Raw genomic sequence first — 17890 nt, 5'->3', positions numbered from 1 at the left:
TGTTGATGACGGGCAACATCTTGCCTGGTCGGAGGAGTCTCGATTCAAATTTTATCGAGCGGGTGGATGTGTAAGAGTATCGAGACAACCTCAAGCCGGTGGGGGATCTGTAATTGTGTGCGGCGCGCACAGTTGAACTAATGTGGGACGTCCAGATACGACTCTGACAGGTGACACGTACGTAAGCATCCCGTCTGATCACCTGCATTCATGTACATTGTGCATTCCGGCGGACTTGTGCAATTCCAGCTGGACAATGCGACACCCCACACGTCCAGAATGGCTACAGAGTGGCTCCAGGAACACTCTTCTGAGTTTAAACACTTCCACTGGCCACAAAAGCACATTAATCGAGCCCACGTTACGTGTTGTTGCGGCACTTCTGCGTGCTCGCGGGGGCGCTACACGATGTTAGGCAGGTGTACCAGTTAATTTTGCTCTTCAGTGTGTATCTGCTTGTAAAACTATTATTATCATATTGTTCCAAATGTGCAAGCCTTAGTGATCCTCGAACTACACTCGAACTTCTGGGTGGCCGATTATATTCCGTACAACTAATCATCTAATTTTTGTTTACAATACATAAAATTTCAGTTATAGTTATAGTCTTTTCACTGTGGTATTCTCTTACTCATCTGAGTTAGTTCGTTGAACGTATTGTTTGGTTGGTATTCTGAATATTCGCTTGTTCTGAAAAAATAGCTGCATCTTTCATAGTCAGTTCGCGAAAATGTTAATTTCAGTCTGTATATTTAGTTTTACAAATTTTCTCAAAGAAACATCAAAATATCTCTACACTATAAGAGTAATGTTCGATCACATATGTTAACTTTTTCATCTACTAAAAATCTGTAAAACTATATGCAAATGAATTTAGTACAAACGCAGTAGGAAATGACGAATGAGAGAACCTGGAATGTGTAAAAGAATGTGGAGATATTTCTACGCACATTTCATACACCCTACATGTAATTACACAACAATTACTACGTGCATTGATTTTGATCAGTGATATTTTCCACTGCTTGGATTACTGTATGATATTATAAATCCTAGGTGCCAAATAAAATATTAAATTACAAAATACTACATATTTACTCTACGCCTGAAAGCTAGGGTAATACTTATTATTTGAAAGGGATGCACACGTTTGCTAACAACGCAAATTTATTCTAAAGTGTATTCTTACCTTTTATCATTTTGATACTGACAATACGCTACTAATTTAGTACAGTTGTGATACAAAATTACGAATATGTTACTACAAAATGTGAACAGAATTTGAGAAACCACACCCAAATACGGTACACGCTGCCGTTGCTGCACTCCTCATAGCAAGACCAAATTCATGCCAACTGTGATGGTGTGGTATTGATAGCTGCCTTCTTTTACACAGATGAAACGTGAACACCAACTATTACTGTGAGACTCTTCGGAAGTTGAAAAGGTCTATTGATAACAGAACGAGGGAAACGCTCAGAGAAGGTGTGTTGATCGTCAAGAGCAAGGTCTAGAGTAGTTGCACCTGAAGCTGCTTATCTAATCATGTAGTCCTGACGTGTGCTCTTACTGACTACCAAGTTTTCGTAAACCTAAAGTGATACCAGTCCACTCACCTTATCCACAGAGAAGAAGAGAAGCGGGTGGTTGACCATTTTATACAGGCACTCTAACCAAATTCTTGGTGAGGTGGTAGATGGAAGTACTTGAATCGACAGGAACTGACAGATTTTTGCTTGATGGATGTGGGAAGTGGCAGACAGCCCTGTGTTTAGTGTGACTTTATCTACGAAAGCAGAAGAGACATGCTGAGTTATCAATGGCTCAGATGTTACGTTGAACTGATTCTGAAGTCATCTTGCTCATTGTCACATATGACCTGCTAAGCACATTGTTCTCTGCTAGCAAAAATATGGCAGCAATTAGAGGAGTCAATACTGCTCAGTGAGGTTCGATTTCTATCGTTTCAGCTATTCCCATCACTCATCTTGTCGGTAATCTTCATAGCGAACACATACAGGGTACAGTACTGTATCCAAGTTATGGTGGCGGGCTTGCACTGCACAGGAATATATTACTTCATATCGCAGTATAATACGTGTGTATTGTAGGGTTATGAATATGTTGCGTGTAGCTGAGCAACTGTTGAGTATGTTCCAACTAACGGATTTCTAACGTGTTTTCTTTCAGTGCAAGATGTTGAGCAAACTGCATTCCTGCAATGCTATTACACATGATACAACAGTCTTGATTAAATTTAACGGTAAAATATAAGTCACAGTAAATTTTCATGTACGAAGGACAATATGTATAGGAGAAAATCATCGTCACATCAAGTTGAAACAGAATATTTATTATCCGCCAGGATCACAAACTACAAATTTAGTTGGTGATTATAGGTTTCGGATAGTTAACTGGCCGTTTCCAGATGTTGGTTTAATTAATCTTATCATCTGGCATGCTACGTCAAACTGCTGTGGTACTGCTAGTGTAGACCATTTAGGCATCGAAGGCATATAGAACACAACGGACAGGCATAATTTCTTATTCAGAAAATAGAATAGTAAAAATCAGGAAATATCCTCCAAACCTCTTGCAGGAACATAAGAATAGAGAGATATAAGAATTTTCTTACTGTGTGAAGAAGAGAAGAAAATACTTGAAACTGTGATCTCGTCAGCATCTAGCTTACAGATTAAATTAGTTAGAAAACGAGAACTATTCGGCCCATTGTTAGTGATAATAACTGTCACATCTACTAATATATTAAGGAGCTTAAGACGAAACTTAAATCAATGTATACTTCCGGTGTAGTTGTAGAAGAGATAAGAACATAGAAGGATACGTCAGTTAATTCTCTCAGTATTCAAAATTTGTACATAATTACATCAACTATTCAGATTAATGACCACAATTTTGAAAGAGAGAAGAAAGACAAAATAGTAGATTTAATTTACTTGAAGAGTGGAAGCGTGTATTGCCGCTGCAGGTGATCATGTTGAACACAACCTGTGATGGTGAGTTGTCTCGTTACTGGTCATAATCCTCGTAACAAGAGGATGCTGTTGCGTTCTTCTTTAGTGTGTGATACCACAGGTATTCAACAAGTGATGGTGTGTGAACATTTCAAAATACAGTACCTCGTAAAGATTCAAACTAATATTCTAAAAAAAAAAAAAAAATTTACCGCGACTGATATTGTAGCTTAACTTACTTTTTGACTCCTCTGACTTCAACTTGTTTGGACCATTGAAGGATGCCATTCGTGGAAGACATTTTGAGGACGATGAGGAGGTGATTCACACTGTGAAGCACTGGCTCCGCCACCAGGACAAGGATTGGTACCGATAGGGCATGCACGCCCTTGCTTCGTGCTGGAGGAAGGCAATAGAATAGGATGGAGATTACGTGGAAAAATAGGGTGTGTAATCCTTATTTCGTTCAATACAGAATTGTAGAAGAAAAAAATGCGGTGTATTACGTTCTGGCAACCCTCATATTTATAATGTGAACTATGTAAACATGTAATATCGTTGATCCACTGTCATCCCAGCTGCCAGAAAAGTAGCTTACATAGAAACCAACTAAAATCAGATCCAGTGTGCACCTATGGGAAACTAATGATTCTAAAGAAGACAAGGCATGACAGCAACGACGTTACATGTAAGTTAAAAACACCTAACGATTTATTATAGCTTTTCTGATCGTAGTTACAGACCATTATGTAAATACCCTATATTACTTATATGTTTACAGAGCACCTGATGATGGCAATATGCCGATATTTGCTCATCGTCAATGGTAAAAGGTAAAAGCATTTCACAGAGCAGTGTAGCCTATTACTCATAATAATCACAAGATTACTGTGTGTTATCTGTTGTACATTTTGGTTATTGAATAGGACAGGCTTCTTCACCCTTGTGAAGCTGTTGTCATAGAAACGGGGGGGAGGGGGTGACTACCGTAACAAACCGAGTGAATCATAATTACATTACTCTGTAACTAACCGCTTGGGGCTCTGGGTCCCATATAACAGAATCAGAACAGAGTAAAATGAATAAAAAGTTTTAAAGTTGAGTTGATAAAGAGACCATTAGAGAAAAATTTACTGGAGTTTATGAAACCATGAGTATTTAGTTGAACAATTGAAGTTATATCAGTACTGAGGTCTTCGTTATTTAGAGTATAATTATTTGACGCACTTGTGAATATGAATAACACATTATGGTTCTTACATTCAAAAAACAATTTAAGTTTCAATTTGCTTCAGATAACGTCGTAATATAGTGAAACTAGAAATCTACACACCGTTCCCCATACCATGTGAGTACACGCTATATAGCTAATACAGGATTGGCAAACTGCTAGCGTGAAAGTAAATGCGATTACAATGGCGGTAAAATGACATAGATGAACACATGCAAAGACTGTGAGCCTGAGAGTACAAATATAAATTCACTGAGTCTACATCTGGTGATTTGTGGAATGCATACCAACAAAGGCTAATCATATATGTTGAATGGAAAAGGAATTAACAACTAAAACCAAGATGTAAATTAAAGGTAGGTTACAATGAGACGAAGAAGTTCATATGGTTCAAATGGCTCTGAGCACTATGGGACTTAACTTCTGAAGTCATCACTCTCCTAGAACATAGAACTACTTAAACCTAACTAACCTAAGGACATCACACACATTCATGCCCGAGGCAGGATTCGAACCTGCGACCGTAGCGGTCACCCGGTTCCAGACTGTAGAGCCTAGAACCGCTCTGCCACTCCAGCCGGCTGGTGAAGAGGTCGTGAGATATCTCTTAACATTGTGTCCGACCACCTTTTGCTTGGCGTTGTGTAGAAACTCGACGATGCAAGTCTTTCGAAGTCAGCTGCAGAAATATTAACTCATTCTGCCTCAACACCTGTCTACAATTGTAAAGTGTTGCTGGTGCAAGATTTTATGCACGAGTTGACTTCTCGATTATGTCTGATAAATTTTCAGTGGGGTTCATATCGGGCGATCATGATGGCCAAGTAACTCGCCAGAATTGTTCAGAATTTTCTTCCAACCAATTGCAAATAACTGTTGCTCCGTGCACAATGTCATCCAAAAATTTCCATTTTTTTTCGGAAATGACTGCTGATGGCATCCAAGTAGCCGAACATAACCATTCCCTGTCAGTTATCGGTTCAGTTTGACTAAAAGACGCTCCCCACACCATTATGGAGCCACCACCTCCTTGCACAGTTGCTTGTTGCCAACACTGGTCTTTGGCTTCGTGCTGTCTGCGTCACACTCGAAATCTACCATCAGCTCTTATCAACTGAAATCGGGTCTCATCTGACCATACCACGGTTTCCCAGTCGTCTAGGGTCCAACCGAAATGATTACGAGACCAAGAGAGACACTGCTGGCGATGTCATGCTGTTAGCAAAGGCACTAATTTCTCTCGTGTGATGCCATACCCCATGAACGCCAGATTTCACGCTACCCGGCACTACGTTCTCTTGTCCCTACTGTTTCAGCTTATTCGGCGATTTGGCCGACCGAGAGAAAGGACTGTACAAACCGCCATTATAAGCAGTTCTTCGTGAGCAAAAATTGGTAACTTAAGCACTTTTTTAAATCCCTGCAGTGGGATCTATCAGCAAAAGTTGTGACGGTGCATGTGTTTCGGTGTACTCTTCCTGAGTCAAAAAATTCATGATAGGTTTAGACATGGCGGATTGGATCATTACCGTGTTGTTTTGGCATATCAGAAATGGTAGGAAAACTTCGAAGTCTGTTTTCCGTGTATTTCTGAGAGTTAATAGAACTGTTGTTGGACAAGTAATTTGGGTTTTCTGTTTCACATACTATAAATTTAAACAAGTACAAAAATCCGGCTGCTACGTGGTCCCCTTGTTAGCCACTGCGCAGGCTGCCGGCGGCCAGGTTTTCTTGTCAAGGCTAATGTTTCGCAAGCTTTCACAGTGGTATTCTTTAGAGACGAAATTTGGACACACGGAGTGATTCGGCCTACATTTCTCCGGCTATTGTATATGTTTAAGAAAAGGTATGACATCACAGACCATATCATACCATTTGGTAAAACAACTGTCCAAGACTGGTGGAATGGCGTAGTGCTTAATTCGTTAACTCAAGAGAACACAATTTGATATGATGGCTTCTTCTTGACGCAAAAATCTGAATGTCTTCATTTTAATGCAATACTCGGCATGATGAAACACACAATATGATAAAAAATTATTGTCAAGTTGGTCTTGGACTTCTTGATCAATGGTCGTAAAATAAATCTGAAGGACTAGAAAGAGTGAAATAGAGTGACTGATTTATACGCATTCGCTGCTACCCTTCTTTAAATTAAATAACGTAGCCATTGTTTCTCTAACAAATGTGATTTAGTTATACCTTTATTTAAAAAAAGATTCAGAGAAACACATTTTCCACTTGTTCTAATTAACGTAAATGCTCAAGAAAAGTAATCGAATGGAGAAGAAATGTTCATTTTCCACAAAACGAAACTTTCTCCTCAATAACAAAATACATTCAGTACGGTTACCAGTGTCCATCCTCCTCTACAGCGGAATTTAGCCTCAAGGGTACAGGGGCAACAAATTTCTGGATGAATTCTGCGACATTTCATCCCACACGCTATAAACTGCTTCGGATAATGCTGGCTTGATCGCTGGTGCAGGTCTTCTACTCCTCATATTTTTCTCGACCTCTGCCCTCACGTGCTCCGAAGTACTAGGATATGCGCCTGCGGGACGAAAGTCCAACAAATCAAAATTTCTGTTCACTTGAAAGCGTGTTTTACTCAATTCGTTGTATAGGCTTTTGAACAATCATGTTAGAAGATTATCTTACCTCCGAAAATCTCTAAGAAACAGAAAAAAGACATTATGTTTTCCCGTATTTAGCAGTATCAATGACAGGAAATCATATAGTTAATACAAAATGCCTCAACAATTTGCTGACATCCATCCTCTAGCTGCTACACAAATTATACTACACTTTTTTCTCTGGTGGGCACGTTTTGTACCGAATCTGCCTGCATTTGCACTATATGCATGAAAGAAGTGTTTGGTGCAGTACAAAAAGATCTTCTCATCTGTATACAGAACTTCCTACCAGCATGGAAACGGCTTCCTTCTCTACGCCAGAGAATAATTTAATCTGGGAGCCTTATGTTGCTCTTTCAACATTTCCTTAACCGACGATTTTCCCCCATACCTTCCTATGTCGTTGAGACGACAACGTATGTCCGACCAGAGCACGCTTAGCTGAACGACTTTCCTTGTATCTGAGCTGGTCCTGAAAGGGCTTTCATCATTACAGTGGATTATACGATTTTCTTAATCTTCCGTGTACGTACAGGGCGACGAAGATGGTTGACTTGGCCTTCATGGGCCACACTCTTTACGCAGAGATGAATCGTATATTTGCTGTACTTCAGAGCACAGGATTTGGCCCTGACACATCTTCATAAAGCGTAAGAACGTAACATTTATCTAAATCAAAGCCAATTGGCAGCCCAGTATTGGCAAGAGGTAAGATATATTTGTTGTACTGTTGAACACAAGCGCGCCCGGGTCTCAAGGAACAGCACTGCAGTTCTGACTTCGACCTAGGCAACCGGTACGAACGAGTTCAGATGCAAAGGCTAGCAGCGTCGCCGGAACTGAGAAAAATCCCGAAACTTGGAATATGGACAGCTGTCCCTCGCGTGACCTTTGTGCAGGAGATGCTCCAAGAAATGGCGGAGTCGCAGAGAATCTTAAAGATGACTAACTTATAGCTCTTTCATATTCGACGTTAGCTCAGGGTCAAATATTAGTGTAATTCTAAATACAGCTGCGATCTTAGAAAAATGAGGCACATCCAATTACACACCAGTATTTCAGTATCTTTAAAACAACAAAGTTAATATTTGAAAATGAATAAACATTTACACAATGAAACTCTGAATTAACAACTTTTAAATCGCTTTATGCGATTTTAATAAACGGTATCTCAGATGAAATCTATCATCCCTGAAAGCAAAGTATCAGTATCTATTCCATTTATTCCTTTACAACGTCTTTTGTATCTATTTCATTACCAAATGTTAGTCAGAACAACGTATCTGCCACAATTACACAGTAAATGAACACAGCATAACTACCTTATATTCTCATTGTTGTGTAGTTATTTAATGAACAGTTTAATATATTTTCAATAAGTTTATCTAAATGCCGATTGCAAATGCTATTAAAAAACTGATAATTTAATAGTAGTCAATCACATTTTCCAGTGGAGACCGCAACTGAAAAGAAAACGAAAAGCTGTAAGTGTCAAGAAGTAATAAATAACTCTTTAAACAATATTTACTGACGTTGTATTGTCATTTATCATGAGCACACTTGCAGAAGAATCCTGGATTATTTATTTATGAACCAACTATTACTTCTATTTATTGTAAATGATCTGAGTGTAACCAAATGTTTATGACATTTCTTTGCTTAGATATTGTAGTAATATATTAGTTTGGTACAGGAAGTGGCCAGCTTGGGTAATTTAATGTCAGTAGAGTTTATTGACGATGTATAGTTGGTGGGGATGACCTTCAGCCAATGGAAAAGGAGATAGTAGCAGAACAAGACGGAAGTCAAGTGGAGCCTGGGACTGAAGGGAGCGATTCTGGGCACTTGAGCTTTGGAAGAAGACGGACTTGTCTATAGTAACTGCGTGATGGAGTTGTATAGGTGATTGATTCTGGGTTGTGAATGGCCGCTACAATGCATCTGAAGGGGCTTTATGTTTCGAGAGACCTGTATATGTTGCAGAGTAGGACTCTTAACTTTCTCTGCTTGTATTTCGGAACTGAGGTTAGGCAGAACATGAGTTACTGTTATTTATATCACGTAAATTAATTTCTGAATCATCTTGTCAAACTCTTAACTGTTTTGTGCTGGTGACGCTTTCGCGTACTGTGACCATGAAATGGACTTAGATTCCGTGAGTCTTTGACGACTACTTAGATTAGTGTTTTGCTATCATTCTCGTATCGTTATCAACGAAACTTTACTGCATTTGAAAAGGTTTGTTTCTGTCTGCATTTAACTGAATATCGTAGGACAACTTCCCATTTATTTGAGATGCCCTTTCTTAAATAGACATTATTCAACATAATTCTCAGTCCTCTATATCAATTACTGACGTTAGAACCGGATGCCCGTCTTTAAATTAATCTTTTAATTTTTACTTTATAACTCGTTGTATTTAATTAATTTTAGCCATTGAATAGATTATTAGACTGAAGGATAACAGCTACAGGTGCGTTCGAACCTGCAGCGAATTAGTTGCGGGGCGTGAAAGCAGACTTGCGTGGCTACACCCTATGGCCGCATGAAGCTACTCTTCTTAAAGAGAGTAGCGCATAGCCCAAGTACCTAGAGTACGAGAAGCCACATGTAAGATAGCAGCTGGTTTGCTCGAATGCGATGCTCTTTAGTAGCAGTAACCATTAGGCACCGTCGTATGTGTGATATCGCGAATAAGAACCTTCTGACAAGGCAAGAGGATACGAAGTCCCACGCGCAGTACAGAGCAGTTCCTATTCCTCACAAGTCTAATTCGTTCGAGACTACATCCTCTGAAAAGGATTTCGTAAGTAAGTTACTCTTATCATTTCGAATATCGTGGCGTTGTCTCCCTAAATATTATACATAGTTCCAATGACAGCGTTTTCGGAGGTTAAAAGTAAGTCGTGTAATTTGTAAACCAGGCCCATGATCATTTACGACATAATCCTTAGCGTGCCTGGTGGAGGATAAAGTGGTTCATCGTGTTGATGCTAGTTTGATAGGTGCAAGGTATGGGTTCTTATCCCACATCAGTCGTCCATTTTGAACACGCATAAACAGGTCTATTTGACTATTTGAGCTCTGATAACGCCGAGTGAAGAACGTCAGGCTGCACCGTAGCTCAGAATCCGCATTAAACATAATATCTCTTCGCTACCAATGGGGCAGGGCCTGTCTACGTTAGACCACAACACAGGCGGAAGTTGCAGCAAAGACAAACTCTGTCACCGGTAAGCATTCTTACACTGCAAATTTTATGTTATTTAATGAATCCATGGTCATTTAAAGTCACAGGGCTCTAATTTTATGTTAACTTAAGACTTGGGAGATATCGGTTCTGAACTGGGGATTCAAATTCGGATTTCCTGTTTCACAATATTTGACCCACTCGGAACGATGTAGTTAGATCATATCGTTGATTTCCCCAAGTCTGTAAGCTCCTATAGGTCTGCACGAGTGGAAGATATGTGCGTTCGAACCCTGGCCCAGCCCGAAGATACTCATAAATTCATTTAGAGCTCTAGCATTTGCATACCGAACTATTAGTGAAAAATAAATTTCGTTCTCATTGTCTCTTGATGAGCTAGCAACAACAACTGCGCGTGCCGTTGTTTCAAGTAAAACATGCAAACGTTTCACTACTGGTATGCAGACAACTGACACTTAACGTCTATTCACACATAGAAAACACCGCCGGTATGTGACAGGTGCGATTCCCAGTAAGCCAAAAGAGCTATACCGTCAATCCTCATTTCAGATTCAAACATTTCATTGATATGCAGACAACTGATACTAAACGTCTATTCTTACATAGAAAACACCGAGCGTAGTTGTCAGGTGCGATTCCCGGTAAGCCCAAGGGAGTTGTATCCTCATTTCAGATCCAAACATCTCGCTGATGGTGAAAAAATACTATATCTAACATCTGAATGAACTTAGTTAACAGTCCGATTAAGTGCTCTGTAGTAATCCCCGGTACCTGTGAATCAAAATATGTTAAATTTCTATCTTGGTTAACTAACAGGGAGAGAGCTTCTTGATAGGATACCTCGTTCAATACAGAAATTTTTATCATTTATTTTCAGTTTCAGATTTGCTGACCAATACTTGTGAATACTTTTCACTTCCCTTTATGGTTATTCAGCAAATAACGACCATTGCCATGATCGAGACTCGGTCAGGCATGACATGAAAATTTTGTTTAGTTATCGAGGCGAAATGGTTATAGGTACTGGGGTTCACACCAGATCCTGAATTAACATATCCGTCGTGTCGTTTAAATCCCAACATACGCAGAAATAATCTGGTAGTGTTCAGGTTGCCATAGAGAGCTTGCCGCGCTGATTCGCGCTGTTTTTTAAGTTTTTAATTTTTTAACTGGTTAGTTCAACAACGTTAAATGACCAAATTTTTCAAAACCGCTCGCCACAAGAAGGACGTTAGCAACTGTGAGAAAGCCTTTTAGAGAGCAACAATACTTCGAATTGTCATAAAAATCTCTTGTGCATTAAAGTACTTCATTTTGCCTATAGGTAACAGAACAATTTACGTGACAGACTCTGTTGTCTCAGATTATAATATGTGCGGTAATACTTTCCAGTTGTCACATACCGTAAAAAAGTTGAGTTTAAAAGCGATAAGAACTGTCGCATCTCTAATAACATGAATCCTAGTATTTGTTGTATCGTGGTGTTATTTTAAATCTTGATTGATTGCAACAAAGAACAGCGTTCTTTAGTAGTCATTTTGTACAGACACAAAAATTTAATTTAAAAATTTAGAAAGTCTTAAAAACTTCTAAAAAGTTAAAAAATACACTCCTGGAAATGGAAAAAAGAACAAATTGACACCGGTGTGTCAGACCCACCATACTTGCTCCGGACACTGCGAGAGGGCTGTACAAGCAATGATCACACGCACGGCACAGCGGACACACCAGGAACCGCGGTGTTGGCCGTCGAATGGCGCTAGCTGCGCAGCATTTGTGCACCGCCGCCGTCAGTGTCAGCCAGTTTGCCGTGGCATACGGAGCTCCATCGCAGTCTTTAACACTGGTAGCATGCCGCGACAGCGTGGACGTGAACCGTATGTGCAGTTGACGGACTTTGAGCGAGGGCGTATAGTGGGCATGCGGGAGGCCGGGTGGACGTACCGCCGAATTGCTCAACACGTGGGGCGTGAGGTCTCCACAGTACATCGATGTTGTCGCCAGTGGTCGGCGGAAGGTGCACGTGCCCGTCGACCTGGGACCGGACCGCAGCGACGCACGGATGCACGCCAAGACCGTAGGATCCTACGCAGTGCCGTAGGGGACCGCACCGCCACTTCCCAGCAAATTAGGGACACTGTTGCTCCTGGGGTATCGGCGAGGACCATTCGCAACCGTCTCCATGAAGCTGGGCTACGGTCCCGCACACCGTTAGGCCGTCTTCCGCTCACGCCCCAACATCGTGCAGCCCGCCTCCAGTGGTGTCGCGACAGGCGTGAATGGAGGGACGAATGGAGACGTGTCGTCGTCAGCGATGAGAGTCGCTTCTGCCTTGGTGCCAATGATGGTCGTATGTGTGTTTGGCGCCATGCAGGTGAGCGCCACAATCAGGACTGCATACGACCGAGGCACACAGGGCCAACACCCGGCATCATGGTGTGGGGAGCGATCTCCTACACTGGCCGTACACCACTTGTGATCGTCGAGGGGACACTGAATAGTGCACGGTACATCCAAACCGTCATCGAACCCATCGTTCTACCATTCCTAGACCGGCAAGGGAACTTGCTGTTCCAACAGGACAATGCACGTCCGCATGTATCCCGTGCCACCCAACGTGCTCTAGAAGGTGTAAGTCAACTACCCTGGCCAGCAGGATCTCCGGATCTGTCCCTAATTGAGCATGTTTGGGACTGGATGAAGCGTCGTCTCACGCGGTCTGCACGTCCAGCACGAACGCTGGTCCAACTGAGGCGCCAGGTGGAAATGGCATGGCAAGCCGTTCCACAGGACTACATCCAGCATCTCTACGATCGTCTCCATGGGAGAATAGCAGCCTGCATTGCTGCGAAAGGTGGATATACACTGTACTAGTGCCGACATTGTGCATGCTCTGTTGCCTGTGTCTATGTGCCTGTGGTTCTGTCAGTGTGATCATGTGATGTATCTGACCCCAGGAATGTGTCAATAAAGTTTCCCCTTCCTGGGACAATGAATTCACGGTGTTCTTATTTCAATTTCCAGGAGTGTATATCTATTGCACCTTTAAATTTTATATAAGAAGTAATATTTTGATCCAAGTGTCGTCGTATTTGGGGACCACTAAACACAAATAAAAAAGTTAACAGCAGCTTATTAAATTTAAACGGCGGAACAGACGTTCATAGAACGTAGCTAAGAACCATCTAGATTGAAACACAAAAAAAATGAATAAAACTGCAGTAAAATCGGACCTTCCGTTTGGGAGATAGGATGCCACGTTAAACTTATTACACCCTACAGTTTGAATCGGGGATTAAGGCGATTGTCACACGACAAGATTATACTGTCTACGAGACAGCTACGTTACATTGGCTGCATGCGAATCAGGCGACACGGAGTTAAGATCGTTCTGATATTTTTGAGCATGACAGTAGATCTAAGCGTAATATACACGTCAAATGGTAAACGTAACTGACTATCCTAGTCACGGGATACAGCATCTTAATACACAATGGTACAATAGTGAAGAATGTTAAAAGTAAATATAGAGGTAGAAATGTACCCAACTATCAAAATATTATTACAGAAAATATCTGATTATGGTATTTAAGAGTTGTTAACATCGGTTTAGCACTTCTAATTGGTTTGGAGTGAAGTCGATACTTAACTTCGTCATCGTTGGCTCTAGTTTCATTTCTTCTGTTAACCTGGTGTTAATAATAGTCCGGGGTTTTTATCAGTTTCTTGAATCAAACATCAACGTCCTTTTGCTTGTTTATTCAAACCTAGAAAAATCTGTACTTTTGACACAGACGATACTTTTCATTCACGTTATAATATCAGTGAAATCAAACTTCCTTTTATAGTACCCAAGAACTGTCCACAACCGATAATCAGCAAGTCCTTTGTTACAAGTACGCTAAGACATCGATACAAAATAAAGAACTTTTATGCTTCCGAAACGAAAGTCATACGGGTGCCAAGGACAGGCTTCTAAGAAGTTAAATTGGCGTAAAAGTATAAAGTGGGACATTAATTTTGTACGTTAGAAAAACCAAGTTTCCTGTATTATTGTAAAATATAATTTCTGTTGACAGTAATAATTACTATTATCAGCTTATTTCAGGTTGACTAGTTTATTTTAAATGCACATAATTTGATACAAAAAATGGAATATTGTGATAAAAATCCAGTAGGATATTGGAACTGATATAATGTATAAACAGGATGTGTTCACGATACACACTTCTAGACGCTGAAGATGGCACTTAGTATATCAAGTCTTACATTGGAGCCCATGTCCGGAAACGTTATCTAGCGACGCTTCAGTGCGTCAAAGTCATAGGCGTTGGTGCCTGTAAATGTATTTAAATACAGGGTGATTCCGTGATGGTGTTTCAAACTGTCTAGGATGGTGAGAAGGATAAATTTATTGGTCTGAGCTAAGGGACCCTGCAACTGAAACGAACGAGTCGGAAGTTGTAAACTAAAAGTGTTCCGAAAACCCTGACTGTGGAATTCATGTACTGGTACTGCTGTTGCCAAGACTGCAGGGTAGACAACTTTCATAGTGGTAGTGTCACTAGGAACAAGAAAAAATGGCTCCTAAACGTGGACTCTAAAATCCATACATAAAGAGCTATGAGTACTTGTTCGACAGAGGAGATGTGTTTCGCAGTAGCGGTGATGAACAAGTGCTCATAGCTCCACAGGGGTATCCATTTTAGAGTCCCTGTTTACTGAATATTTTTATCTTGTTTAGGTTCGTACTACCACCACTAATCCACTGTCAGAGGTATCAGACCGGTTTTCGCTTATAACGTTACACTCGTTCATTTCCTGTACAGGAACCCTTGCCCTAGTTGATACATTTATCCTTTTCCATCATTCTAGAAAGTCTGTAAAATGAGAGCGGAATCAGTCTGTACATAAATACATTTACAGGCGCTGGGGCCTATAACCTTGACAATCTGTAGAGTCGTTGGATGAAGTTACCGGGTATGGACTAATATGTAAAACTTGATCTACTAAGCCCCTCCTACACCATCTCCTAGAAGCGTGTAACATGAATTGTGAAACGCCCTGAATTCAGTAAAAAGCATCATCCCCAGCAAAAGTCGAGAATTACGCGAATATCACCAACATCTGGTATCGAACTAATCATTAGCAGTGAGACCGGCATCAGTGGAGTCAATTTGGAACAGAGAAAATTACTGTAGGGCTGTTGCAGGCTCCACATACGTAAAGCATGTATAGTCAGAAAGACTTAATGTACAATAACAGGCATGTGATGTGCTAATGTGAACGTTCTCATAGTAAGCGATAGCTGTATCCACAAGGAGACGTACTTCTAATCGCAGTGGATAGCTTACATGGCAAAAATGAAGAGACTGCTTTGTCAAGCTAAAGAACACCTGTAAGATGTGAGTATACCAAAACTTAAATTTAAAAATACCCTGAAACAAAAAGCTGCTTAAAATTAAACAAAAAATAGGTATTGTCCCTTTAAGTTTAATATACGTAGTAACATTTTTATCCAGTTGTCGTCGTGGCGGAGGACTACTAAGCAATTTTAAAAAAAGAAGTTAAACAGCAGCTATCGTTTCTAGAAAGACATACTTCCATTATTGCTGAGTATAAGTCTGTTTCGTTTGGCGTCATCTCTTCCACTCCTGCGCGTTCCCGGCCGGCCGCGGTTGCCGTGCGGTTCTAGGCGCTCCAGTCCGGAACCGCGCTGCTGCTACGGTCGCAGGTTCGAATCCTGCCTCGGGCATGGATGTGGGTGATGTCCTTAGGTTTAAGTAGTTCTAAGTCTAGGGGACTTATGACATCAGATGTTGAGTCCCATAGTGCTCAGAGCCATTTGAACCTGCGCGTAAAGTTATAATTACCTATTATATAAAATATGGAAACCAATTCCGTCTTAATAAGCCTCACATTGTTAAAAAATATAATTACCTATTTATTTTATATGACATTTTCACACAGTTACGCACGACGTTATTTCCAAGCATTAATTTATGAGGCCTATGCCCGGCAGTGGTTTGATGGCAGCGTAATAACTCACGCTTCACTAAACTGTGAGGGCGAGGCATGGGCGTGCGGTACGTGGAGCGCGCGACTTTACCAAGGGCGGTGACCCGAACGGGAAGTCACTTGAGGGCAGGCGTCGTCTATATTGCGAATTTTTCGGAGTAAATTAATCACGACTTAGACTCAACTGTCTCATATTGTTGTCTTAATACTCATCAACGTTGCCTAGGTAGCTGACCTGTTTTGAAATTTCATACTTTATCATTTTTAGATGTATTCTGGTTTTATTTCGTTTAATTTGCTGTCTCCAGACGCTTAAATCAAAATATTACTACTTATATCAAACTTCTATTGGCTACACATGTTATTCTTTTTACTTTCTAGAAGTTTCTTTGTCTCGGATTTATTAAATTTTTAATTTAAGTTTTATTTCATGCTTTTTAAACTTGATATTTTACTAGTAGACACAGAACTTTGGACACACTATCCCACATTCTCACAAATACTTTCCCCTACGAAACACAGAACTGCATAGCGAGAACTTTTTCACTTATGTGATTTACGTGTTTCTTTCTTTAATTTATATATACATTCATTGAATATGTTTTAGTATATATTTTGCTAATTTAGGTAAAATAAGCAATAAGCAATAGCAATAATACTATATCAAGACGGAGGAAAGTATGCTGGCATTGAGTTCTCTTGCAATAGTTTGCCTGATCTATTAGAGCAAAATCATTTGATTTAGTAATGAATTATAGACCTCAAAAAGAAATGATAATATTTTACAATTGAGTCACAATCTCCCGTATTGTGCTTTGTACGTGCTGAAACGGGCGACTGCAAAATACAAAAATAATCATTGTTGGTCAACCGTAAAAGATAAACATACGTTCTTGTGGACTTTTATATAGATCTTTTTGAGTTCTACCGTATGCTACGATGAAACTGGATGTAGCTCGTAAGCATTACTTAGTGTATACCGATGGAGCGTGCTGGCAGAAAACAATGCTGCTTAATTTAGATGATGAAATTTAAACGGCTGAACAGACTTTCATGGAACGTACCTAAGAACTATTTGCGTCGTGTGTTAGGAAGGGGGTACTAACACGTAGATGTATAGTAAAGGTAGCGGTGCACATAGGTGAAGCAGAGGCATACGATTGCACAAGAGTGTGCTACAATGTAAGCGATACAAAAATGTGAACATACTTATGGAAGACAAAACAGGTACTAATTATAGCATTTTCTCTAATTCCTGATGAGACAACCCGTGCTCAAAATGCAACCATATCTAAAAACGCTGCACTCTGAAATGTTCCTTAAACAATCTAAGAATCTCCTTTTTTAAGGTAAGTCTGTTCATTCAACATATATTCTGGCCATTCTCCAAACTCCCAATTGATTTCGCTCTCTTCGAAACAATCAACCTGTCTTCCCTTCCCGCTTCTATGAAGAATATATAAGCAGTTGTCGACGTCATTGAATTTGTGTTTGATCGTGTGAAGGAGGTTCCCAAACAATGGTCTAAAATTGTCAAGGTGTTAACTTGTCTCCTAGCAAAAACTCTACCTGTTTGTCCTAAATAAAAGTTTTTGCATTCTCTACAAGTAATTTTAGAAGTGACAGACTGTATGTACAATTTGTTAGGTTGTATGCTCTGTCGTATGGATTTTCGTAACATGTCCGAATAGGCTTCCGTATTAACAACACGTTAGGTGACCCTCTTTTATCTCATATTTTGTCGGTGTTTCTAGAATGACTAAACAGTCACGTCTTTTTTATCATACATTCTGGTAGCTGTAACTAGATGTACGTGTTC

The sequence above is a fragment of the Schistocerca americana genome, chromosome X (genome assembly GCF_021461395.2).
Source record: "Schistocerca americana isolate TAMUIC-IGC-003095 chromosome X, iqSchAmer2.1, whole genome shotgun sequence".
NCBI classification, from domain to species: Eukaryota; Metazoa; Arthropoda; class Insecta; order Orthoptera; family Acrididae; genus Schistocerca; species Schistocerca americana.
Note: the sequence above shows the minus strand (reverse complement) of the source record.